Below are 26,959 nucleotides of genomic sequence, written 5' to 3'. Positions count from 1 at the left end.
TCTAATGGTCCACCCACCCCCAGCTGCTGAGATGGAGCTCATTAATTTCATTCCCTCCAGGATGCTTTGTCTTTGAACAGTGGGAAAAAGAAGAAAAGGAGGTGGGATGTGCCAAATGAGGGAAGGAAGACCATGAGAGCTTGTTAATGTTATCTTTGTTTTCTGAAACAAGATTTGGAGAAAACACAGTATAAGGTACATCTATTGTATCAGACTGAGAAAAAAGCTTCTTATTTGTCTTGCAAAATTCTGAAAAGGTGTATGCTTTCTCTCCATTAGCTCACAGCAATATTGAAGATGTATTTGACTAAACTGGAACAAAATATCAGCCTAAGATGCCCAGAGGCTACTCAACACAGCCATCCATATGCTAATACAGATAATTTAGTATCCAAATTGTCCCTAGGAATCCTCTAGAATCCTGCTGTTGAGTGAAAAGGGGGATGGCTGATCCATGCCACCACTTGCAAGCTATCAGGGATGCCCTAAGAATGTGTGATGGCTTAATTGCACTACTTTATGGAATCCTTGGTTTCTAAACCCTTCCTTAAAAGATCAGCAGAGGCTAAATTTTTCAGTATAGATTACAAAATTGCACTCAAACAAATGCATACAGTGGGCACTGAGTTCCCTACCAACCCTTTCAGGAGATTCAGATTGACCACTAGATATTCAGTCCACAGTCAGAAAGGTCCAAAAGGTGCTATTGTTAGCATAGGCAGTTAAATATTAACAAAAGAGAAAGGAACAAAATTGGCTAAACTTAATTAGGTTGAAAGCTACAGCTTCACACACTCCAGGACAAGCATATCAAACTCAAAGGCTAACGTGGGCCAAATAAACAAGGCTTAAGTTTATGTGGATCTCCAAAAAACAAAAGCTTTAGTTGTCATAGAAACGTAAGTTTATTTGGATAGAGACATGCTGAATACAAAGGGCTGAAATAAATGAGTAAAATAATATAACATTTTAATAAAAATTATTTTTTTTCTTGAACATTAACTTAACAGACACTGAATAACTGTACAAATTAATAAGCGTAATGCAAATAAACCTATTTTTCTCATTCTCCAAAAGCGAAATATTTCCTGTTGCGCACACCAAACAAGTCAGTACAAGACTAATGATATGGCTATGGGCTGCTAAAATATTCGCTGCTAGTATTAGTGGAGAGAAATGGTGCACCTGTGCATAAGGTGCATAAGGGAAATGAATGCAACACGATTATAGTAATCAGTCATTAGCGAACATTGTAGTTCATTATTAATAATTATGTATAACAGGGTATTGTAAAAATTAAGTTATGAAATTTTTATTAAAAAGTTTCTTACATACTGTTATATTGGCTGGGCCTCAAAGATATTAATTGTGAGGTGCATGTGGCCTGTGGGCCGCGAGTTTGACATGCTTGCTCCAGGAGATAGCTGTATTGCTCTGCCTAGAGGATTAATACCCCTTCTTCATCACCCCCCCCTCACTGGTGTATGACCAGCTTTCCAATCTTCTCAGGGTATGACTGGCCATCAACCAGGAATACTGAAAGAGATAAAACTAATGGGAAATTCCACTGTAGGCACATGTCCAGTAGAAGCCAAGATGTTGCAGCAGGAGGTGCTTCTACTTTGAGGCATGTGCAGTAAGAGTCAAGATGAGGACCAAAACAGGGAGGAGTCTGGTCTGGGAAAAGGATCAGATTGGTTAGGGGGGGGGCTCAGCACAAGTCCAGGAAGGACTGGGAAAGAGATTGGTGGTTTGAAAGCCAGATATAATATAATCAAAGCTTAACAAAGGCCTCTCTCTAACACACTTTTGTCCATGTGCTTGTCACAGGCTCCCTCTCCGTAGGAGCCATGTGGGCCTAGCAGCCAGGCAGTCCCAAGCATGGGCTCCAGGGTTGACTCCAAGTGTGGGCCTGGGTGTGGCAGTTCAGTGCCAGCTGGAACATGGCAAGAATAGAGACCAAGTTAGCTGGAAGGGGACAGAAACTGACCTGGACTAAGTTTTGGCATGGACTAAACGGATGGCACAGAATTTCTGGACCCTGGCCCTTCTTCTGGGCTTGATCAAAACAAGGCTGGACTTTTTCCACAGTGGACAGAGCTGAACCACCTGGCTGGGGGTGAGACACAGACTCTGGGCTCCTGGGGACAGTCCTTTGTGTTTGCTCCAGCTTCAAAAAACCTTACCACTACACCTCAACCTCCCGAACCTGGGACCCTGAAATGCTTTTCTCCTGGTACTGCAAGAACCCCATTTTCACCAGCAACACTATTACTTTCCTCTATAGCATTTAATCCATGTAATCTTTTACAAATCCCCAGTTAATGAGTTTCATGGAATATTGCCAGGTGGAATATTTCTTCTTCTGTCTCCTTTTTTTTCTAGCACTCCTGAGACTGCCCGCAACACAGAACAAGTACTCTTGTTATAAAATTATGTTAAGAGTTTTTCTTAACATAATCTACTTGCTAGCTCCTAGCCCAAATATTAAGTGGGCAGATTGAACATAAATTTCCTGGGAAACCTCAGTTTGAGATGTCCATCCACTTTCCTTCAATCATTACCAGTTTATTCCTTCCCCTCAGTGGGAGCACCATCTTAGTTTCTCAGGGCTGCCCTAACAAATTACCATAAATCAGGAGGCTTAAAACAACAGAAATGTTTTTTATCACAATTCAAGAGGCCAAAAGTCTAAGATCAAGCTGTCCTCAGGGTTACTTTCTTTCACAACTATCCTAGCTTCTGTTGGCTGCTGGCAATCCTTGGCATTTCTGGGCTTGTGACTGAATAACTTCAACTTCTGCATTTGACTTGACATGGCCTTCTCTGTCTGTTTCTTCTCCTCTTTTGTCTGACAAGGACATTTGTCATAGAATAAAAGGGCAACCCATGTATTCCAAGATGATCTCATCTGGAGATCCTTAATTTAATGACATTTGAAAAGAATGTTTTTTTCCCCAATATGGTCACATTTAAAGATTCCATATGGGCATATCTTATTTTTTAAATATGTTTTTATTGATTTTGGAGAGAGGGGAAGGGAGAGGGAGAGAGAGATAGAAACATCAATGATGAGATAGAATCATTGATTGGCTGTCTCCCCTGTGCCCTGACCAGGAATTGAACTGTGACCTCCTGGTTCATGGGTCAACACTCAACCACTGAGCCACATTGGCTTGGCTGGGCATATATTTTAAGTGGGCCACCTAATTCAACCCACTTTAGATACCTTGTGGGTAGACCTCTTTGTCTTTAGCCATCAACATTTTTCTGAATTTACCACATGCTTTGGGCTTGGAGGTAACCAGAGATACCTCCTCAGCTATACTTCAGTGCAGTCTCTATCCTTTGAACTATTTTGGCAATGAAATGCCACTGAACCAACAAAAATGGTTGCCTTTATAACTTGGCCTTAGCCACATGTTGGAGACAGAAGAGAAAAAGGACACTGCAATTTCAGAGCAATGCAGAGTTAAGTTCACTGACTCCACCTGACTCTCTTTCGTTTTCTCTTTTAGCAAAAAAAAAAAAAAAAAAAAGGTTTTCCATCCTCAGCAAGTCATGGCCATGCTGGCCCTTGGATCGCCTAATACCCCTGGATAGTGCTTCCTACGTTGCAGTTCTAATAGACTCCTCTCAGTCTGTACACATAAGAACACACTGGCCATTGTTGATAGCCTGCTCTGTGCCAGACACTGCGCTTACAAATTGCATTTTATTTAATCCTCATAACAAACCTTTAAGGTATGTTTGTTCTATGGATGAGTTGGCTGAATCTCAAAGAAGTTACACAATATAAAGCTGTCCAAAGGTAACATAGCTACTTCATGATAGAGTCAGGACATTTTTCTTGACTCTTCAATGCAATATTATGTAGTCACTTGCTAGCTTGGCATATATGCTCTAATCATTTTTTTATACCTATGATTTTCTCAGCAAGATTTTTAATAGGTGTCCTGAGCACTTGCCAAGCACCTACTGGGTGCCCTGTCTGTTCTGTTACTCCAAGTTGATGCGCATGAAAGACCACACAGTTATCTCGGTAGGGCAATCACTGGTCCCAGCCCGAGGGATTAACATTCCAGCCAGCATCCCTCCACACTTTACTGTGATTAATTCCATCTGACTCTGATTACTCCTTCATGCTGTGACACCCCCTCCCTAGGCACTTACATGCTAAGGTTGTGCTGTATTCATTTGCTCTTGTTGAAATATTGCTTTGTAACTGCCTCTAGACAATTTCATTTCATTTCTGCATCTATTGTAGGCAGAGTGTTAAATCTGGCAGTTTAAGCAGTTGCTCGACACTATTTATAAGGCCCTGAGCAATTCCTAGAGTCAGACACACTGTAGGGATTATGCATTGTACCTGAACATGCATTATTTTGTGTGTGTTTCTTTGTAGTGAGCACTGTCAGACACAGCCTGTGGCTTTTTTTATTTTATTTATTCCCTACCTGTCTACTCTACCTGTCTTCTCTTGCCTCTTTGGAATTCATCAACTAGTACTTTCCCTCCCCACAACACACAAGTGGTCATACTTCCCACAATGAACTAACTTCACAGTGACTAACTGGCTGAGTAGATTCCCCTAAAGTTTTTGAAAAAGAAGCAGATGTTTGTGAAAATTAGGCCACAGCACATATGAATCCCATTGCTACTTTAGTAAGTAAAACCCATTGCTTTAATTCCAAGAAGAGTCAGTCTTGTTCCAAATACTAGAGTATAGCAAACAGCTATCGCAAGATTCTTCCGTGCTGGCTTAGGATTCTTGTCTCTTGGCTGTTGCCCAAATCTGAATATTATCTTGTCCCCAAGATTTTACTTCTGGCCTGGTTCAGAAAATGCTCTAATCTAAATTGTCTGCCTCTGTTGTGTTGTCTCTTCTGGGAGATAATGGTCCCTGATGCTGTTCCCCTGCCTCACTTTCGACTAACTTTGCATAATGCACATTACAGTATCTCTGTCTTTTCCTATGAAGGCCTGCAAAAGCATGGGTGATTGATTAAGCCCCAGACTCTACTAGAAATATCTTTTGCAATGAAGCTCTTTCAGAAGTAACATTTAAAGGAAAAATCATGTATTCTTAGGACATGTAGCAAAATAAATGAGACTGCAGACTTGCACGTTCTACAGAAGGATGCTCTGCTGCCGGAGCTTCAGCTATTCATCAGGGGCAGTGGAATTAGAGCCACAGAAGTTCTAATGTCAGAGAAGATGAATAGGAATGATGGCTCTGTTGTTTTCTCGTAGTCAGTTTTAAAATGTTCTATAGAATGTGCCTCTAGACAAAAAGGAGTGAATGCAAGAGAGAGAGAGAGAGAGAGAGAGAGAGAGAGAGAGAGAGAGAGAGAGAGAGAGAGAAGAACAATGTAGAAATTTATTTTAAACATGGCAGGTTTCTGGCTCTAGAAAATTACCAATAAAATGAGAAAGACAGACAAACAAACAGGCTGCCTAACAAGCAGACTCACACGGGCAGCCAAATGGAACTCCAGTATGTCCTGTTACTCACAACCAGGTGGAGCGTGATTTCCAATTCTAGCCGGAGTACAATAGCCCAATGGTTGTCATTTAATAAGTGGATGGGAGAAATCATTTTCCCTGTGGCAAAAAAAGGAAAAATATCCAGCATTATCTTCAGAAAGCTATCAAATGAAAATGAATATTTTCTGGGAATTAAGCTGCACCTACTTCATTAGTTTGACAGTGCCCTGGCCAGTTGACTATATTAAGATGACAGACACACTAACCCTGTTGAACTTTCTGTGTTCATAGGCAGGCAGCAATTAATGGCTTTAAAGTTTTGCATCCTCTCGGATCTTTTCAGATTTGTTAAAAATTATGAACGGCTTTGTCTGCGTATTATGACAGCTCTCTCCTCATTTGGGTCTTATATTGGCATACCAGCATTGCAGCATTATATTTTGGTTTGTCTATCTAATAGTAAAGAAACACTCTTCCTTTACACTTTATTTGTACCTGTCTCTCCTGCCTTTAAAAAGGTAGATAGGCCCTAGCCGGTTTGGTTCAGTGGATATAGCACTGGCCTACGGACCAAAGGGTCCTGGGTTATGTTCCGGTCAGTCAAGAGCATGTGCCTTAGTTGCAGACTCCTCCCTGTCCCTGGCCCTCATTGTGGCTCTTGCAGGAGGCAACCAATCAATGTGTTTCTCTCATATCGACATTTCTCTCTGCCTTTCCCTTCCACTCTCCCCCCCTAAAAAAAAAATCAATGGAAAAATATTTTTGGGTGAGGATTAACAACAAAATAAAATAGATAAAATAAAATAAAATAAAATAAAATAAAATAAAATAAAATAAAATAAAATAAAATGTAGATAGATTGGGAGATGTAACAGAATGATTAAAAACGAAACCTCCTTTTTTACCTCCCTATATACACTTGAATTTAAGTAACAAGGGCTTTTTGTTTATTACTGTATGGTGTTTTTCTCTTTGTATCAACCACCATGTTTAAAGCTTTAAGGTATTATTTCATTTAAGCTTCACAATAACCCTGAAAGGTACTCACAATGACCCACTCTATTGATGAGAACATGGACGTTTCTGGAAGTTAGTCTGGCATAAGGTCGGATAGCTGGGATCCAAATCCTACTTTAAAGTCTTTGATTCCACCCACTATAGGTTGCTTTCACACAGTGGAGACTGCCTCTTAGCAACCCAGTTGATAAAGATATAAAATAATGGAGTCTGACCATTTTTCTTTAAAATGAATAAGGCTAGCTGAAAACAGACAGACTGAAGGTCCAAATGATGTTGCTCTGTGTATGGATTTCTGGCCTGCTGCTGTCATTATTTGTAGAGCTAGTTACTATTAGTGACTATCCCTTAGACAGCAGTGGTGCACGAGGGCTGGGAAGGAGTTGCCCTCATTATAAAAGCCTCTAGGACTGCAGAGAAAAGCCAGGCCATTAGGTACACATTGTTGCTCTTTAGTTGTCCACAGGAAAGCCCGAGTTTAAGTCCAGCTCACTCCTGCTGTGTGACCTTGAGGAAGCCGCTTTCATTATTTCCAGGTTCTGATAGATGAAAACTAAACAAAATAAATTTTGTTTGTTACCTAACGTAAAGTGACAAACAAAAAAAAAATCATTCAATGAATGGTAGATTTCAAAGACTCTGATTTTGTTTCCTATTACTTGTTTATTCTTTCATTCCTAAGGGTGAAAATAAGTGTTACTCTTTCTCTGATAATTTTATCCCATACCCAGTTCCCCCAGCTACTCCTGTAGCTCACTGAATTTCCAATTTTTTCCCACATCTGAAAATTTCTGTAATTGCAATTCATTTTATAATTGGAATAAGGGAAAACATGCCAGCTGCCCAGATGGTATCACCTGTGAATGAGCACATTGGGCCATGTGTTCAAGGTATCTGTTCCTCCAATTGTCAGCACAGGTGAGCTATTTGCATTGGCAACACCATATATGGTTGAATTTTAAGTTAAATTGGGATAACTATCACTAAGTATACATTATGCAACATTGAAACAAAAAGTATTGTACGTATACAAAGTGGTTTGCAGGTACCTGGCAATGCAATTTAAGACAGAAAAGGCCAGGTTATTGGAATATATCAAAGAATGGCAAAGCTGGAAGAGATTGATGTATCTTAAAGAACAAACCAGCGCTCGGGGCCTGCTGATTCTGATAAGATGCAGCATGATGAGTGTTAACATTTTATTAAGTTTCCAAGATCTTTGCCAAACTGATATACCCGTGTCTTCATGCTAGAGAAAAAAACGTGTAAAATTTAAAATTTCTTGCCAGATAATTCTTACTTCTAGATTTAAAAATAAACTTGTACATCTCTCTGTTTTGTTTTTTTTTTAAGCACATTCTCCAGGTTGTTTTGTTTCTTTCCTTTGCTGAAATTATTCTAATCCCTTTGTGCGGTGGGCCGGTTATGGGGAGTATCACCAAAACATGCCTCTGCTACTTACCTTTCCATCATCTCCAAAGGGCAGCCAACAGGAAGGCCCCATGATTCTAAGGAGATAACTTTCCACAGTCTACATCAAAGTCTACTCAGAAGCAGGAATGCCTGTCCCATCAGTATATTAAATTGGAGTCCAGGATGAACATTCTTTTTATTCTTAAATATTTTATTGATTTCAGAGAGGTGGGGAGAGGGAATGATAGAAACATCAATGATGAAAGAGAATCATTGATTGGCTGCCTCCTGCACCCCACACATTGGGGATCAAGGCCACAACCCGGGCATGTGCCCTGACTGGGAATCAAACTGTGACCTTCTGGCTCATAGGTCGATGCTCAACCACTGAGCAACACCGGCTGGGCTAGAACAGTTTTTTATGAAAGAGTCTAAGAACTCATCCTCTAACCTGAGGAAATCGCCCATCTCTTCCTCTAAAGAAAGACAGAAACTTCTGGCACACTGTTGACCTAAAACATGGGGAAAAAATAAAATTGAGAGAGAGATAGAGATAAGTGAAGGCAAAAATCATTTTCAGGTTTCTAAGGAGCCAAATAATGAGATGGGAACATTTAGTTGTTCAGGAAAAATCCAGAGTAGCCACAAGGCTAAAGGGATGCAGCCAGCACACCAGGGCCCTCTTGATACTGTCAGATGGGTGGAGAGATGGACTCAGGCAGGAAGGCACCAATGGAGATTTCCAAGTCATCCATGAGAGAGCCAGCACTGGATGCAGCTAGCCCAAGAGACCAGAGCAGTGGAATATCAGCAGAAGAGGTCAGCAAAGAAGGGGCCCCAGCCCAGCCACCACATCCACTGCCTTGCAGGGCTTGCATCAGGCTCAGGAAATGGGCTACTCTTTCACATCTCCACTTTGAGGTCCTCATGTGCTTAAACCAACCCTCCATCCCTCCCCATCGGCCAGGTGACCCATACATAAGCTCTTGGGGAAATTAGAAATGGCACTCAGAGAGGAAGGCAAGGAAATGCCTGTGAGAAGCATAAGGGAGGCCTACGATGGAAATTTTGAACTGCGGTATAGAAATATAATTTAATTTAAGTGAAACTTTCCAAAGAGAGACTGTTTTTAAATCAGAACTGACAGAAAGAAATTACCTACTAAAATGGAATAGAAGTGCCAGCTCTACACAGACCATGGGCCCAAGAGCAAAGCTGGTATCAGCTGTGAGTTAAACAAAGGCGGCCTCATTTGGACCCCTCTGGTAGCTGTAGTAAGTTCCCACTAAGTAAGCTCCGCCTTCTTTATGACAAAGTAGGAATCAAAGAAGTCCCTTTACATTCAGGCTGAAACCTACTCTTGGACATGTGCCTGGAAGCTCATTACTATTAACCTGTGACCTCGTTCTTCGCCTTCAGCAAACCCTTTGCTCTGATATCCTCCCCAAATGTGACTGTACTGGCTGCCTGCCAACCCCCCCCCCGCCCCAGAAGCTGATTTGATTTGTTCCTTCCCTGTGAATTCTATCCCTGACTCAATTTCCTCTCTTGCATCTACACAAACTTCTCTGCTATCCCTGAAGCTAATAAAATTTCTTTTCAGGCTCTAATGGGAAGCAGTAGGTCCACAGGTATTCTGGGCTCTTTCACCAAAGATCCTGCAATTCTTTGCCTCCTGTCATTTGCAGTGGCCCATTTTGATGGAGCCTCTAACGTTACACATGGCTACTGGAGTTGGGTATCTATGTGGGCTTCAATTTTATAAATCCATTCTTCCTGGCTGCTAATGCTGTTCCTTCTATTCAGCCTGGGCATTCCTGATATCCAGGGCACATTGTGAGTATCTGTGTCCCTAGCAGTGCTAAAATGGTGACTTCTCAGGGATATTTTGCAGGGTAATTCCTGCTGGGCTGTTTTTCATTTGAGGTGATCAGACTTTGTGGTTCTTTTGTGGTCATTTTTCTACTAGTGTTTGTTTTATGTATTGCTTTCTACTAGGATAGGCTCAGGCTCAGTTGGGCTGATGAGATTGTAAGAGAAGATGAGGGACAGGACAGGCATGAATAGACAAGACAGAAGAATGAAAACTAGTTTGGTTTGGAACTAAAATTTTCTCAGGATAACCAAGGAGTGGTTATAACCAATGGCTGATAGCTGCAAAGGATACCTCGTTTTTACAAATTATTACCAAAAAATGTAACAATTCATATGAAATGATAAATATGAACATACTTATGAGTATAACTGAACAGTTTTTAAGACTATAAGGAGTACAAATGCCATATATTTGTGGCAGGATAATCCCATCTTATTCATCATTCATTCATTCCACACATAGCCAATGTGTGGACTCTGTGCCAGGCATTGTAATAAGCACTCAGGTTACAGAGGTAGGAGTCATGGTGTTTGTTCCCACATTAGGAGAAAGAATAGCTCATTCATTGAAGATGTTTAGTGCAATGGAGGACATCTGTGCTGGTTGTGTTGGGGTGAGGTCATTCAGGGAAGGCTTTCTAGAAGTGAACATTGAAGGATGGAGACAGGAGTTTCAGAAACAAAAGACAAAAATGATGCAGGCTTGAAAAATAAGCAACATGTATTGTCTACATAGGCATGAAAGAGAGAGTGAATGAAAAGTGAGACAGGAAAGGTAGGTAGGGACCAGATCAAGTAGCTTTTTTTTTTTTAATGTCTTAGAAATTAAGATGGTTTTTCTGATATCTCTAGAGGGCCATCAATAATCTTAAGCTGGGAGAAGGTCAAACAAATTTTCATTCCTGGCTTTGAGGTAGATATAGGGAGTCTACCAGGAGGCTGATGTGGCTATTAAGGATGGAGGTGATGATGGGCTGAATTAAAGCAGTAGTTCTGGGATGGAAGGGATACTTAGAGATATAATGACTGCAAGGAGGCGTGGTATAAGGATGAGCAGAAGGCTTAGAAGAAGGACCCTTTCCTGGATTGGTACGCTAGGTGGGTTGAATACTCTCCACTGAGTTAGGAAAAAAATCAAAGAACTTGGGATGGAAGAGAATGAGGTGGTTTTGTTGTTGTTGTTGTTTGATTGGTTTTTGCTCATTGAGTTTGCCTTCAGGCTCAGAGCCTGGTGACATCAAAGAAGGGTTGACCATTTTGTATCTGGAGCTCAACAGAGAACCACCCAGGTTGGATATTTAGATCAGTTGAGTGAAAAGAAATAAGGGTCAAAGACAACATCTTGTTACTTGACTTAAATGGTGTCTACCTCTGAGAGTAGTAGGATAAATTTGCATAATACTGTGTTAGGTTCAAAGAAGACACCTGTGCAATGGCTGTTAGTTTTTATTAATATTAATATGAATTTGTTGAGGATGGAGAAATGATTTAATCTATTCATAATATTTATTTCTGAATTTAGATGTGGTATCTAGATATATCACCAGAGACTCTCTCTGGAGGTTCCACACCTTTTATGAGGTGTTCCTGACATCACCCACCAAAGGAGGACAAAACCTATTATGAGCATCAAACTTCTTTTGATAACATCATTTTTAGTTTGTTGATATTTTTAAAGTGAGGACAAACTAAGAAAAGTTAAGATACTATTATAAGTAGTAGAAATAATACCTGAAAATGAACAGAAAAGAAGCAAATGAGTTTTTCAAAGCTCTGGGAACATGTCCTTCAGGCTTGGAATGGTTGCCATCAGTTTGACTTTAGAGGTCACACAAAAATACTGCCACTCTTAAGGGATAACTGACTGGCATGGAAGTTATCTAGCTCAGATGGGGACATTCTGGGTTATAAGCAGGTCATGGGATACCTGGGGATATCAACATGTTATTGCTATTCTAGAAATCAAGAAGGATGTTTGGGTGAACTTTTAGACTGCTTTCACATTATTCTGTTTGGGGTAGAATATTTTAACTCATTGCTCTTTGCTCTCATTGATTCATGGTCACCTGTTCACTAGAAGTCTGTTTCAAAGTATTTTCCCCACATGTTTGGAATAATCCAGGCATTGCATCTTGACTTCAAATAAAGTAAGATTCATAAGAGCTCATGGACATGAACAACAGTGTGGCAACTGCATGGGGGGGAGGGGAATGGGGGAGGTGGAAGATGGCATAGAGGAGAAAAATGGTGATGAAAAAAATAAAATGAAAAGATTACTAAGTTCAAACTTGACATGACTACTGGATATGGGTGGCATTTTCTTTTATTCTGACAGGCTGAAAGGAGCCTCAGGGTAAACTCATTCTTCCAGAACATTTTGCCCAGGCTATGCAGAGTGCAGGAATTAGCTTTTTAACCTCTACATGTATTGAAAACTATTTGAAAATATAGAAACTTATTTTAAATAGTTTGAGAATGGCCCATTGCAGAAAATCTATAAAATGAATTCACACAATTTATTCCTTTCTAGAAATAACATTGGAGCTAGCAACTTACTGAAAATTGGAAAAGAATTATTTGCATCTGGAGAGGAGGTTATAAATGCAAGTTCTGGTCCTTTCATGTTTCTAATGTCTTTAGTATTTGGCTCTAAAGTACTGTTTTTTATTTAATACTACATACCCACATCTCAGATTACTTCTGCCATCTAAGGAGATGGAGAACCTCTGGTTACTTAAAGGAAAGGAGAGAATGGGAAAATATTACCAAGGAGATTCACATGCCACACCAAGCCACTCAGATTATAATTTTAATGGGTGGATGGTAGTTTAGGCTCTTCAAATCTGTATGGACAATGTGGGCTTTAGTTGTGTTTTATAGGTGCTCCCCCAAGAATTTATGACATTTAAGAAAGATTTGTCCAAAACCAGACCAACACTATGTTTGGGAGAAAAAAATAGACTTTTTTTTTTTTTTTTACAGTGATTGTGCTTTGGTTTCTACAGTAAGAACGGCTGAGTTTACCTCTTTGGCTTTGTCAAAGATTCATGTGTAAGTACTTGCCTTGGGCAGCAAAAGAAAGGGAGGGCAGAAGTGGCATCCATGCCACGGTGGCCTCAAGTAGCAGGAGAGAGCCCTCAGCCATGCAGCGGGTGCTGGCAGTTGTGACTCAGGTGGGTGTGCACTGAAGTGGGAAGGTCAAGGAGATATAGACTTGGCATCAATAGTGTCTGCTTTGAATGGAACAGTTGTTTCAATCTGAAAATTCATAAAAACATGCTCTTTGGTGCTTTGAGTTTGGCTAATGGTGCATAACATCATTCTTTTTGATGAAACAATTCAAACTTGTATGTTGTCATCATTGAGAAACAAGCTTTCTCCAAATAATTATAAGGAGATATTCTGCAGGGAGAGCAATCTCTTAAATAGGGAATTTTTGTTTGTTTGATTTTTCATAAATCGTGATTGCATTTTGTTAATTCTTGAGCAATATTTTATTTTAATTTTGGTGTCAAATTCCATCAGAGAGAAAATTTTAGGGCTATGCATAATCCAAGGACCAATGAGTGAAACTGGTCATATGGCAGTAAGAAGAGAACTATGTGGGTGTATGCATGCACTTGTGTTTTAATATAAATTTCACCTGTGTGAAAGGAAAATAGTACTTAATCATTGTTAAATAACTAGAATGCAAACAAATATAAAATGTTTTCAAAAATCCAGTTTGTTGTCACTAAGTTTCCTATAGATAGGCATATATAACTGTGATAAAACATATTCACCAAGAATGTTTATCTCTTACGACTGCATTAATGCTTGTATCCTATATGTGCAGTGTTGATAAATACTTGCTGAATGAATACATGAAAGATTGAAATTTGCTTTCTGACAATGCCTTTTCTGAGGTTCAGGCCATTGTTAGTGAGAAGAGAGAGAATGACTGAGGAGAAATTTGTAAAGTAGGGAGAGGATAAGGAGCTAAGAATTAATTTATTTTAAGAAGTGTAGATTCCTTTATCTGAACCAGGCCATATGCTGGAGGCTAGGTGCACAGATGGAGAGAAGATAGAGAATTTGCTATTAGCAAGCTTCTTGCCTTGTAAGGTCACACTCTCAGAAATATTGCTTAACTCAGTTTAGTAAGTCATATGCCTATAATCTATCAATCTAATTATTTATTTAATCTACGTGAATATATAGGTAGAGATAAACATACATGGTTGTATGATATTCAATAATACTATGTGTAACTTATATAAAATGATGCAAATCCCTGGCTTTAATGAAAACCTATTGTCATCAATCATTTTAGTCATTATACTATATGGTAAAGAAAGCTCTGCTATGTGTATTGACTATATATGTGGACTGGGGTCGACAAGCCAATGCCCACAGGCCAAATCAGGTTCAATACCTGTGCTTATAAGTGAAATTTACATGCCCATTCTTTTATGTGTCTCTATAGCTGCTTTCCCACAAATAATGACAAACAGTGGCTGAGTTGAGTTGTTGTAGTGGAGACCAAATGTCCCAAAACTTGAAATATCTTCTGTCTAGCCCTTTAAAGAAAAAGTTTGCCAATCCTTGTCATTGAACATTATTATATAGTAAATTTTTATTTTAAGTATTGGATACCACCAGTTAAGTTCTTTTTCCTAAACATAACATATATATAAATTTTAATCCTGCAGAGCCCAGCCCCCTATAGGTCATAAATCAGTTATTTCTTACACACTACTGCTCTAAGTAATTTCTAATATTTTATCCTCCTTTCTAAAAACCCCTTTGGTATGCTTCTTTCTACATCTGACAGTTTGTCATTTATATTTTGTTTCATTTCTTTTCTCTCTCCATTAGAACATATGGGATGTCATATCAGCAGTAGGTGAGTCTAAGAAACAGAACTTTTATACATTGGCTAGTACTATTTTGTCCAAAGCCAAAACAGGGAAAAGAAAGAGGAAAATGATCAATGCTCTTTTCTATAGAGAAGCACTCACATGTAGAAAGGACCACAAAATGCTTAGGAAATGAGGAGATTAAAAAGACCCATAGCCAAGGGATGTGCAGGTAGGCACACAACATGTTGTTCAGGCACCTGCATGCAGATGTCCAGCTCTAGAATATTATAAACAAGTTAAAGATGGCTATGTAACTTTCAGTGGAAATGAGTAAGGAGATAGAAAAGAACTATTTCTGTAAGGGTAAAGGAGATTGACTTAATTTACCTTGGAAAATAAAACAATGAGATGGCTTGATATATTTTTTTCTACCATCTAAATTCATTATGATATAAAAAGTCAGCACTTGATAATTGATTAAAGCATATATAAGGGAATGACTTGGTAAGAAATGTTTTGGTTGCAAATGACAGAAACACAGGAAGAAATAGTGAAGGCTAATTTGTACCTTTAGAGCTGAAGCAACCAAGGAGGATTTGAGTAACCAAGCCTTAGAAATGAGTGGCTCAGATGGGTGTCAGGAATGACTAGAACAAGGCTCCTGAATTCCCTCTGGATTCTTTCTCCAGCTCTTCTATATGACCTTTCTTCTCTCTCCTTCTAGACTTGCTTTTCTCCCCATAGCATTAAACATGGCACCTGATAGCTTCTGAAATTTATATCAGACATCCTTGGCCCCTACAAAAAGACTGATCTAAAGCTCTTGTTATAATCTCAGGGAAGAGAAAATCTTGGAGAAAAGATTTATTGTCCCATTGTGGGTCAAACATCTACTCTAGGGGCAGTCATCTTGGACTAGTGAGTAATGGTGATAATATTGTGCCCCTGTATTAACCATATAGATGGAGGAAGGAACATTTAATTGCAAAGAGGAAATTGGCAGACAATTCTAAGTGACCACTGCATTATTTCTTTATCTTCACTTGAAAAAAATAACTGTGAAAAAGAGCTCAGTCTGTAACATGAAGCATTGAGGTTAGAGAGAAATAGGATTATTCTGACATTAGAGCTTATTATACACTGGGATATGTTACTGACAGAAGCAGTAAAATATCTTTTCTTAGAGGTTTATAAAAATAGATGTGATTTCTCATCACTTGAGATGTAAGTAATTTTTAAAAATGGATTAGACACACAAAAATTTTGTTTGATGTGCAGACTCTTGACAAGTTACTGCCTTTTTTGTCAGTAAATTTTGTGCACTTCTAGCTTTTTGGTCCAATTCAACAAATATTTATTAAATTACCACTAGGTGCAAGTCATTTGGCTAGACCTAAAGGCTTTGCATTGTGTTAGGGTTTCAAAAAATTACAAATGACTATAATATGTAGTTGTTTAAGGTAATTGTCACAGAGGAAGTCCAGATTCATTGCTATGGTTTTCATTGCTAGGAGGGGAAGACCTGGAAGGAAGGAAGAGCAGAGAAAATAGAAAATATTAGGGGGAAAAAGCTAGGATCATCTACGGAAGGCCCTAAATGCAGAGTTTAAAATTTTGTTTTAAGAAGATTAGTATGGTAACTCCATGAGATATATGATGCCACCAAAGAGGGGCAAAAGGTGGAAGATAAATTTGAAGGTCATTGCAAAGGTCTATATGAGAAATCCTGAGTAAGTTAACTGGGTGGTGGTAGCAGAGATGGAAAGAAGAATATTGGTGGGAGAGAGATGGTAAGGATGTATTCTACAAGGCTCACTGATTAATGGGGTTTGTATATTTTATACTTTCAATATACCAAATACTTATCAGAAAATGGCATTCATTAGTTTCCTAGTTCCTTAAGATGTTAGACCTTTATTTACATTTTAAAGGCCCGATGCATGAAATTCGTGCAAGTGTAGGCCTTCCTTCCCCCGGCTACCAGACCAGCTTCCCTCTGGCATCCAGGACCCAGGCTTCCCTCCGGCCATCAGCAGGCACCCGGGACTCGGGCTTCCCTCACAGCCCCGGCTTCGTCCAGAAGGTCGTCCAGAAGGATGTTGGTCTAATTAGCATATTACACTTTTATTATTATTGGTGTATTTAAGCCTTATAATGATAGACTATCTTTTATCCCCAGTTTTTATATGAGCAAACTGAGAGTTAGAGTACTTGAGTCACTGAAGCCAAGCTGCTGGTACTCCCCAGAGTAGAACTTTGAACCTGGAATGTCTGGATCCAACACCTATGTTGTCTCTATTGAAGTGTGGAGCGGAAAGGATAAGGATGAGAAAACAAGGAAGGTTCAATCCGGGTGGACTGGGAGGTGTTCCAGTCATACTTTACTGCCTAATGAACTGCTCAAGATTTAGTAGTTTAAAACAGCAGCCATTGTATTGTGGCTCATCATTTTGTTGATGAGGAGTTTGGATAGGCTTGTCCCAGAATGTCTTCTATTATATAAGACTAGAGGCCCGGTGCATGAAATTCATGCACGGGGCGGGGGAGGGGGGGCGCGTCTCTCAGCCCGACCTGTACCCTCTCCAATCCGAGAGCCCTCAGGGCATGTCCTGCGGACGGCTTATGCCCGCTCCCGGTGGTTCTCTGCTCTCTGCGGGGCTTGCCTGCTCTACACCATAGCGATGGGCAAGCAAGCCCTGCTGGGTGCTGCCTGCAGCTGCACTGGTCTGCTCCCGGGTCACCGCGGCAACAGCCAAGCAGGCCCTGCTGGGTGCTGCCTGCAGGCCTACTTGCCTGTTGTGGGTCGCCAGCAGCTACTGCCAAGCAGGCCCTGCTGTCTGCTGTCAAGCTGTGCAGCTGGACCCACCCCCAGGCCCACCCTGAGGTTGCCTGTCCAGCCCTGCCTGGCTCCCCGGGCCCTGCAGCAGCTGCGGCTGCTGGGGTCTGGCCCTGCCTCCCTCTTTGGCCCTTGAAGCAGCCTCGGGGGCTGCTGACCAGGCCCTCCCCCAGTGCAAGTGCATGGAGGCGGGTCCGGGAGCGGGCGTCGCCCCGACCCGCGAATGCTGATGGGGCGGGTTGGGGCAACACCGCAGCCGCGCAAACGCTGATGGGGCGGGTCTGGGCGACACCGCCTCCGCTGCCGTAGCGCGAAGGCTGATAGGGCAGGTCTGGGCGGATCCGGCCATTGAGAGGCCACCCCGAGTCCCGCTCCCCAGCCTCCCGCCGGCCCAATCGTGGGCGTAGTGGAGTGATGCTTATTTGCATATTACTCTATTATTAGATAGGATAGTGACAGAGGACACTCAGTGGTATTCAGCTGGGAGATGGACTGGTCTAGAAGGAGCAAGACATCTTTATTCACATGCATTGTACCTTGACAAAGATGACTGAAAGTCTGGGTTAAGCCGAACTGTCCAACAGAGCCCTGCACATGGTCTCTCCAACAAGGAGGTCTCAAATAGTCAATAGATTACTTTTGCCTGTTGTGGAACTTTATATAAAAGGAATCATGTGGTGTATAATGTTGGGTCTGGCTTCTTTGGTTCAGCATTCTGTTTGTGAGTTTATTACATTTTATTGCATGTACTTGAGTTCATTCTTCCTCATTGCAGTATTGTATCACTTTATATGCCATGCCACAATTTAATTATCTATTTCACTAATAATGGGCATTTGGGTACTTTCCAGTTTGAGCTATAATGCATAGAGCTAGTACAAATATTCTTTGATTATGTCTTTGTGTGAAATATATTCACATTTCTGTTGCAATAGTAGTAGAATCGCTGGGTCACAGTGCATGCTATGTCAGCATTAACATTTTTTCATAGTCTGTACAAGTTTACACTCTTGCCAGCAGTGTATGAGAATTTCAATTGCTCTGTGTCAACTGGTAGTATCAGGTCTTCTTAATTTTAGCTCTTTTGAAGGCGTTGCTTTAATATAGATTGACCTTATCTAATTTTCTGCCATTCAATCATTCTCTGCTTAGCTAATTCTTTATGCTTTCCTGACAGATTAAGGGAGATTGTTGTCTGATTATTCCATTTAAGTCTCAATTTTCTTATTCCACAGAGATATATGGAATCTCGCTCTCAAATCTCTACTGAAGCTTTGAGAGCAATAATTCAAATGGATCTTAAACTGAAATGACCTCTTCTGACATCTTATTGGTGGTTTATACACATCTTAGAGCCAAATGACATTCACTCTCTCTTGCTGGTCTGTTCCTATAATCTCAATGTCCATCACAGTACAATTAAATATGTGAAAAAATATTTTCAGGTGATAAATTTGAATTTTGGATATTTTTAAGATCTTTAAATCCAGTTCAACTTCATCCAATGTGTGTGTGTGTGTGTGTGTGTGTGTGTGTGTTTCAAAGTAAGAGACTTAAGAATGAATTAGGGGTCCACTTTCAAGAAATCAAAGAGAAAATAAATTATTTCTGCCTGGGAATACAGATGTAGTAGAAGATACCTCCTCAAATTGCAAATGCAAAGGAGCCATAGCTACACATTCCTCTGCTAGAATGAATGTTCTGAAGTCGCTTTGTAATGTGGGAATGGTCAAAGTATGCACTTTTCTTCTGAAAAACCTCTTGCTCCTGCCCTTTTATTTTCCTTATTTTTTTTACTTTCTTTCCAGGATAGGGAAATCTCTTGATGCAGTAGCTAGCTCATAATGAGGATGATGATGATGATGATATAGAGGAGATATCTACTCCTTTAAGATATTTTTGAGTATGAAATTAACTGGGTTAGGCCTGGCCAGTTGACCCAGTGGTTGAACCACCACCCATGCACCAAGAGGTTGCCAGTTAGATTCCCAGTCAGGCACATGTAGGTGTTGTAGGCTGGATCCCCGGTAGGGGCCTGGGAGGCACCTGCAGGAGGCAGCTGATTGATGTTTCTCTCTAACTGATGTTTGTTTTTTTTTGTTTTTTTTTGTTTTGTTTTGTTTTGTTTTGTTTTGTTTTGTTTTGTTTTATCTCTCTCCCCCTCTACATTCCTCTTTCTAAAATTCAATAAAAACATATTAAAAATTAACTGGATTAATATTTCTACAGTACCTTCTAGAAAGTTTTGATGAATAGTGATCCTCAGAGCAAAGATTTAGAGGAAGCTAGACAAAAAGAGGATAAATGAAGCAGGCAAGATGACATAGCAAGAGATAAGACAAGAATTCCCTGCTGTCTTCATATGCCTTTCTTGGAAACCAGTGGTTAACTTTGCTTGGGCTTTCTGCAAAAAAAAAAAAATAGTTCTGCATCCAAACTTGAGCAACTTTGAGTTGCTTTTCCCCCTTGAAAATAAATAAGCCCAGACTTGAACAGTCCCTTTAGAAGACATGTCATACCTTAAAGTAATTTTATGACTCTCTCATCCCTACAACTAGATTATAAAATTCTCAGGGGCAGAGATGTCTCAAATACATCTTTGTACTTTGCCTTGTACTTAGCACAGAGTGGAGAAATGTCATGTTATCCTGCTGATTAAATCCATTAAGGATTCAGGTTGCATAACTCTGCTAATGGGGAATGGAGAATAAATTCTACAAGTGAGTTTAATGTTCACAAAACGCATCAACAGCAAATGTAGATGCCCTTTGGCCATGCATGAGATGTAAGGGAGAGAGGGGTCTTTTTCCAACTCTTTGTGAATTACCCTCAACTAAGTTCTCACCTCAGGGGCAGATTGCTATGTGGTTGTTCTCATATAGATTCTTTTGCAGCCTTGGTTTGGAACCACCTACTGAGCTGGAAGATCCAAACTGGGACAGGGAGTTCAAAGAAGGGACACGAAATAGTTCCAACAGAACTCCAAGTTTATCTGGGTTGAGCTTCATCTGTGGAACACAGAGGCATCTGCTCAACAGATCATTGTGGATATGACTACAAATCCACATAAAAGAATATTTATAGGATGATCTGCCTTTCTGTATACATATCTAAAAATCAGTTTATTGAACAAGACTATATTCAAGGCCAAACTGTGATTCACTGTTTTAAGATTCTCAAAATAACTAAATGGTAGGGACATACTGTGTGAAGACATATCCCTCCACATATAGGAGGGAAAAGAGATACTACCAAGTACTTCCACAGAAATATGTCAGTCCATTTCAGCTCCTAAGTATATTCTTATGAAACATTCAGTGAAAAAAAGTCCATCTGCATGTTCCACTGGACTAATATGAAGTGTGTGTTCAACTAGTGATACTAGGACCAGGATTAAGTTTAAGGACCGGATTTTAGTGTCATTGATTATTTCTTTAATGAGTAAAAGCAAATTTGTTGTCAATGATTTTCAATTTTTTTTTTCATCTAGGAGAAATGATTTTTAATCTAAACACATTCTTCCAACTCTGTTTTATCCCCCAGAGAATCATCATGAGAGAATAGAGAAGGATATTGTCCAGAACCTGGGGTTGGAACTTTTAGTAGGATTGGAGGATGGGGAAACTCTTAAATTCCTCTACCTTGCACAGTCACTCTGTGTCTTCCTCACTTGAAATACATTTGGAGAGGCAAGACTTAGTTACAGAAATGTTCCTTTTACTTGACACAAAGCATCAAAAGGGGCTAAACAATGGCTCCAAGGCACTGATTCCCAAACTTGGCTGCATATTGGGACCACCTGGAGATCTCTGTTAAATACTGATGTCCAGTTTTCACCCCCAGGCATTTTTACTTCCTTGATCTGGAGGAGGAGCTGCACATGGGGATTTTAAAAAGTCTGGCCTATTTTGTGGACTCTAATAGGAAAATCTGTTTAAAACATCAAATAAAAATTAAATTTTAAAGAAATGCTTACTCCATGCATGCATTGTGTGAAGCCATAGGCTATGTTCTGGGAATACAAACAGAAATAAGAAAATATATCCCTGCCCCTAAGGAGCTCACAGTTTAGTGGTGAGGGAGGCCAGTTAGAGGGACAAACAAATGTAATCCAATTACAACCCAACAAAATACAAAATAGTGTAATATAATACAAAATTAGATATTGGTTCAAAGCAGGGAAACATACAGAAAAAGAGAAGGAGACTAGTGAATATTTCACAGAGGAATTTTTCAAGTATAAAATAACAAATGATTGGTATTTTTGAAATTTTAAGGGCAAAGAGAAGAGAAGGGCAGGGCATAGGTTGTAGGAAGGAACTCAGTATGGGCTTTATACATTGCTGAATAACTTGGGTCTCATGGGTAAAACCAGCATCTGTAAATGTGGTCTTAGTAATGGTCCAGTGAAAATCAACACAATTATCTTTCCTTCTTCTCTTCCTTCCTTCTTTTATTCCTTCTACCCTTCCTTCTTTCCTTACTTCCACCCATTTTCCATATTCATACCTACATACTTACCTAGTGAGGCCCATAAAACTTTGCTTTTTATTGTTAAACTAGTGGTCCGGTGCACGAAATTCGTACACATGAAAAGGGGATTAATTAGAGGAAATAATTTAATATTGCTATTTGCCCTTTCTCTATAATAGAAGTGTCAGAGATGAAGTGAAATTAGTAAAATGTATATGAAAATCTTCCTCCTGTCAGAGTCTTGGACACACCACGGGACCCAGAGTCAAGTCCCCACTCAACCACATGCGCCTCAAAATTGTGTGAGACCCAGACCTGGCCAGCCTCCTCCACATTGGACAAGATCAAGACCCGGCCAGTCCCACCCTTTCCAAGCCCCACTGGGCAGGGGATGTAGCCTCAGGTCCCCTGGCCTGGTGCTGGGGCAGGGGGAGCAGCCTGAGGTCCCCTAGCCCAGCACCAGGACGGGAAGCGCACCTTGAGGTCTCCTGTCAAGCCCCACCTGGTGGGGGGCACAGCCTGAGGTTCCCCGGCCTGGCACTTGGGCGGGGGGAGCAGCCTGAGGACCCCTAGCCCAGCACCAGGACGGGAAGCACACCTTGAGGTCCTCTGTCAAGCCCTGCCAGGTCGGGGGCACGGCCTGAGATCCCCTGTCAAGCCCTGCCGGGTCGGGGACATGGCCTGAGGTCCCCTGTCAAGCCCCACGGGGGTGGGGGAGGGCATAGCCTCAGGTCCCTGCTGATTGCTCGCTCGTTAAGGCTCCTTATGGGAACTTGGCCTCAGCTGTGGGTGCAGCCATCTTTGTGATGGAGTGATGGTCAATTAGCATATTCCCTCTTTATTAGATAGGATTGAAGAACAGGTTTCAAAATCAAAAGTGGCTTTTCCACTGACCTTACTTTCAGTTTACTCTGTGGTTTTTAACTCATGCATCACTTATGGTTTTGTGGACATTGCATTCATATTTATTTTTCTTCTCCCAATTGGAGAAATATGGAGGTATTATTATAACGGTGACTAGTGCATTTAATTTCAAAGTTATACTGAAAGGGAAAAAATAATGAGATGACTGGAACAACTACAAGAGTCACTATTTAGCACAATTTACTGTATTCTCAAAATTGGACCTAAGGTAAATACCTTAAGTAAGAAAACAGTTACTTTCCAATGGAAGTGTAAATGATGATGACGGATGAGTGTGAATCTTACTGTGGGACTTCATTAGTGTGACAAGCAGGGAATAGCACATTTATTCCCTGAACTAGAAAATGCCATTCATAATACTAAAGTGTAATCTTTATCTTTGATTTGGCTTTTATCTTAAAGGGAAATATTAACAGACAACAAGTATTTTGATTTATTCATTTTTAGTGAGGTAGGAGCTCTTTTATCCATGGCAAGTCTCATTAGTCATTGTCGCAGCATTCTTTGAAGTTTTTTGTATTATTTCATGTGTATTTACTATTCCTCTGTCATGATCTAGTTATTACCAGGACTACATCACTATTAATAGTAAACACATTATTTTAAAATTGAACAAGCTAATATCAACAGCCCATACTTTTCTGGATTATACTGAATCTATTATCATAATTAAGTTAGTATTTTAAATGAATGCTTATTTTTTATTACTCTGTAAGGCAAAACATAATTAGATGTTTGTATAAATACAAATGGTTTAGAAGTATTTATTCTGTAAATGATTTTACATGACTCTGTCATAAGAAAGAATTCAGCTTCTTTAGCATGTTTGATGAGTCAGGATTCAATGATGTTACTTTTATTTATTAAACTCAAAGTATTCATTTCCTCTGCTCATGCCTCTTTATTTTCTCGGTACCATGGATCCATATTCTTTCTCTTTCTCCAGCTTAATGTCTACTACATTTTCTTCTTCTCTGTTTGCCTATTACCGATGGATTGTTTTCAGGCCAATCACAGAGCAGAGAGAACAAGAAGGATCAGCAGACAGGTAAAATGGCATTCGTACATCCTCATACACTTCGAGGAGAAGATGAAAGAGCAGTCTGAATCACTGATAGTTCTGCTTTATCTGTGATCTACCCATTTGACATAGTGTATTATTGGCATGGATAATTGGAGGTTCATAGGGTGTGATTCCATATGCTTATCATAAAGAACAGATGTAAGAGCTGATTTCCTGTTTGAATTGTGACTTGAGCACCAAGCCATGTATTTAATCAGAGAGTATTTATTTATTATTCATAAACCTTCTCTAGTCTGAATCTATGTATTTGCTTTAATTCTGAAAGTGACTCTCTATTCAGGGCTGATAAACTCTGCTATTAGGATGTTAACCAGGAAAGGTTGTGTGTCTGATCCCATATGGTCCAATTAGTGTAAAAAAAATTCTGTAAGTGGTTACAGATTGCAGTACCAGAAACCCAAATTACTTACCTTAGGGGGTTAAAATTGCTACAAACTGTGTACCAAACTGTTCCTATGGCTGTGATAATGGTACCAAGAACATGCTCTATTGATGATAGAGACATGAGCTAGGAGCAATGTGAGGTTTATTCTCAATTAGCATTCAGCATCTATGTCTACCTTTTTCTATGGGATTTACTGTGCCATAGGACTTGAGAGTGAAAAGCCAGCTTTTCATATTCCTTTGAAGCTAGTGTTCTAGATGAAAAATGTGTTCTGTTAGACACACTTGCATGAGATTTGAAAACAATGGACACAGAGGCCAACTTCTTGCTGCTGTTCCTGCTGTGGTGCAGAAATGAGTGTTTTATGGTGGTTGCGGCTATCAGACTCAGCCTCATGGGTGTTAGAAGCAGTTATTGCAACCACAGTGATGGCTTTAACAGCTGCATTTTTGTGTCTCTGTCTTCTGATTCATCACCCCCTTTAGAAATTTTGCAAGGAACTAATCTCCTGCACTGAATACCATTGTGCTTGAAATACTAGGATTCTGTTGCCTGCAATTAACCGTAACAGATACAAAAACAGAATAATAGCCACAGAAACCATGTTAGAGTTTATTGGGTATCTACTAAATGCCGGCCAAATTCAGCCTCAGTAAGACTGGGTAGCTTCAGAGCCAGGGGATGGCAGAGCCAGCATTTGCATTTGTGTCCCTCTGTCTGCAAATCTACTATACAAAGGGGAAAAACTTTGATATATTTCTTGTTATTAAAAATTAAGGAAATCTCTAATGGCTGGAGCAATTTATAAACCTAAATATAGGATCTATGATGTCACTGACTAAAAAAAAAAACACTGTAAGAACACATAATTGGTGAATCAGAAAAAAATATGTGCACCCTTGACTACTTGTTGGAATAGCTACATCACTGAAGCAATCCCACATCAGCCTGGTACCTGGGATACACAGATATAGGTTAAGAGCAATTATTTAGCCTATCGCATTCATCCATTCTGTTTTGTATTTCTTATCACAACATCGAGGGGGAAACGATTGCCTTAATGCAGTGGTCGGCAAACTCATTAGTCAACAGAGCCAAATATCAACAGTACAACGATTGAAATTTCTTTTGAGAGCCACATTTTTTAAACTTAAACTTCTTCTAACGCCACTTCTTTAAAATAGACTCGCCCAGGCCATGGTATTTTGTGGAAGAGCCACACTCAAGGGGCCAAAGAGCTGCATGTGGCTTGTGAGCCGCAGTTTGCCGACCACGGCCTTAATGGGTTAGGTTTCATGCTTCAGTTCCCCTTGATGCTTTTCAGAAAGATTTTCATATTTCTAAATTTTCCGAGGCTGAAGTGGACTCTGAAAAGACAAAGTGCCTCCTTTGTCTGGGTTTTTCAGCCACTGTGGCCCAATTTAAAACAAAAGGCAAGACAGTGGGAGGGTGATACACTTCCCATTGTCAAGAGAGACAGGGAGGACAGTGGCCAGGGCTGAGCACACAGCCCCTTTCAGAAGTAAGTGGGCCTGTGATCAGCCCATGGGAGGACTCAACCTGGGGTCACAGATGCAGAGGTGAAAGGACTGGAGACGGGATGTCTGAGGAGGTCTGACTGTGGGGGTCAAGCGAAGGGAGAAACTAAAGTGGAAGTTATGGAGAGGTAAGGAGGTTTCTAGGAAGAACTGCCTGGAATGAATGGGGTTGCCCCACTGGTGGGGCCCTGAGCACGGTGCACTGGCTGTGAAGGACAGATGCTGCAGGTGATTCAGTCCCTCGGAGTGAGCAGATGCCTTCCTTCCCTGAGTGTATAGAGCATTCCCTGGGAAGGGCTGCTTGTTTCCTTCCGGACCCCTGGCTCTGGAGGCAGTCGGCTTAGATTTAAATCCTGTCCCCATTATACACTTGCTGGATTATTTTACTTCTGTTCTTCAGTTTTTCCATCTGTAAAATGAAAGAAAGAATAGTTCTATCTCATATAGGAAAGTGTGAAATCGAATAATTAAAGTCAGGTAAGTGAAATTATCAACTTATTCTTATTGGCTCTTTGCTAATATTGCAGCTCCTAAACAATTGAGTGGGAGGAAGTGGCCTTACACTCTCACTCTAAATCTTAAGAACCAGAACCCAGGAGTCTGGTGGCAAACATTCAGCACAGATTGGCCTGGCCAGTGGGTTGTCTCACAGTGGCTTTCCTGTTGCTTGGGAGAGAGTCCAGATTTCTTCAGGCACTCATCTCAAAACAGCTAAGCACCTGAGAATGGGGACTTAAGGTAGGCTCATTACATTGGTGAACATTCAAGAAAGGAATAGAGATCATGAACCCAGGTCAGATCAGGGTTCAGTGCCTTCCTGTGCCCCCTCCATCCCTCCACAATGAGGAAAGGATTGGGGAGTTGAAATTTTGGTGGTTTTTAACCTCAGCCTCAGCCAGAAATCCTGTTCATTCTTTTTAAAGTTCTAAACAAGAAAACAATTATTTCCTATATTTCTGTCTTTGCCTAGTAACTAATCGAAGTTTATAAAAAGTCTTGGCTTACTTTGGCAGTTGTCCTGTTGGGTTTATTACGTCCAAGTGTAATTAAAGATTATGCTATGGCTTTGACCTCCTTTAGTAAAAG

The 26,959-nt window shown here is 40.4% G+C and overlaps 1 protein-coding gene across 5 annotated transcripts in view; it reads left to right on the top strand.

Annotated features, from left to right (window-relative positions):
* The window catches only part of MACROD2 (mono-ADP ribosylhydrolase 2), a gene marked incomplete at its 3' end in the record, with an annotated part of 1,993,251 nt that overhangs the window by 1,565,786 nt on the left and 400,506 nt on the right, over window positions 1–26,959 (top strand). The window lies entirely within an intron of this gene.

This window comes from Cnephaeus nilssonii, assembly GCF_951640355.1.
Source record: "Cnephaeus nilssonii genome assembly, chromosome: 11".
In the NCBI taxonomy this organism is placed as follows: Eukaryota; Metazoa; Chordata; class Mammalia; order Chiroptera; family Vespertilionidae; genus Cnephaeus; species Cnephaeus nilssonii.
This window is presented reverse-complemented; position numbering and strand designations above follow the sequence as displayed.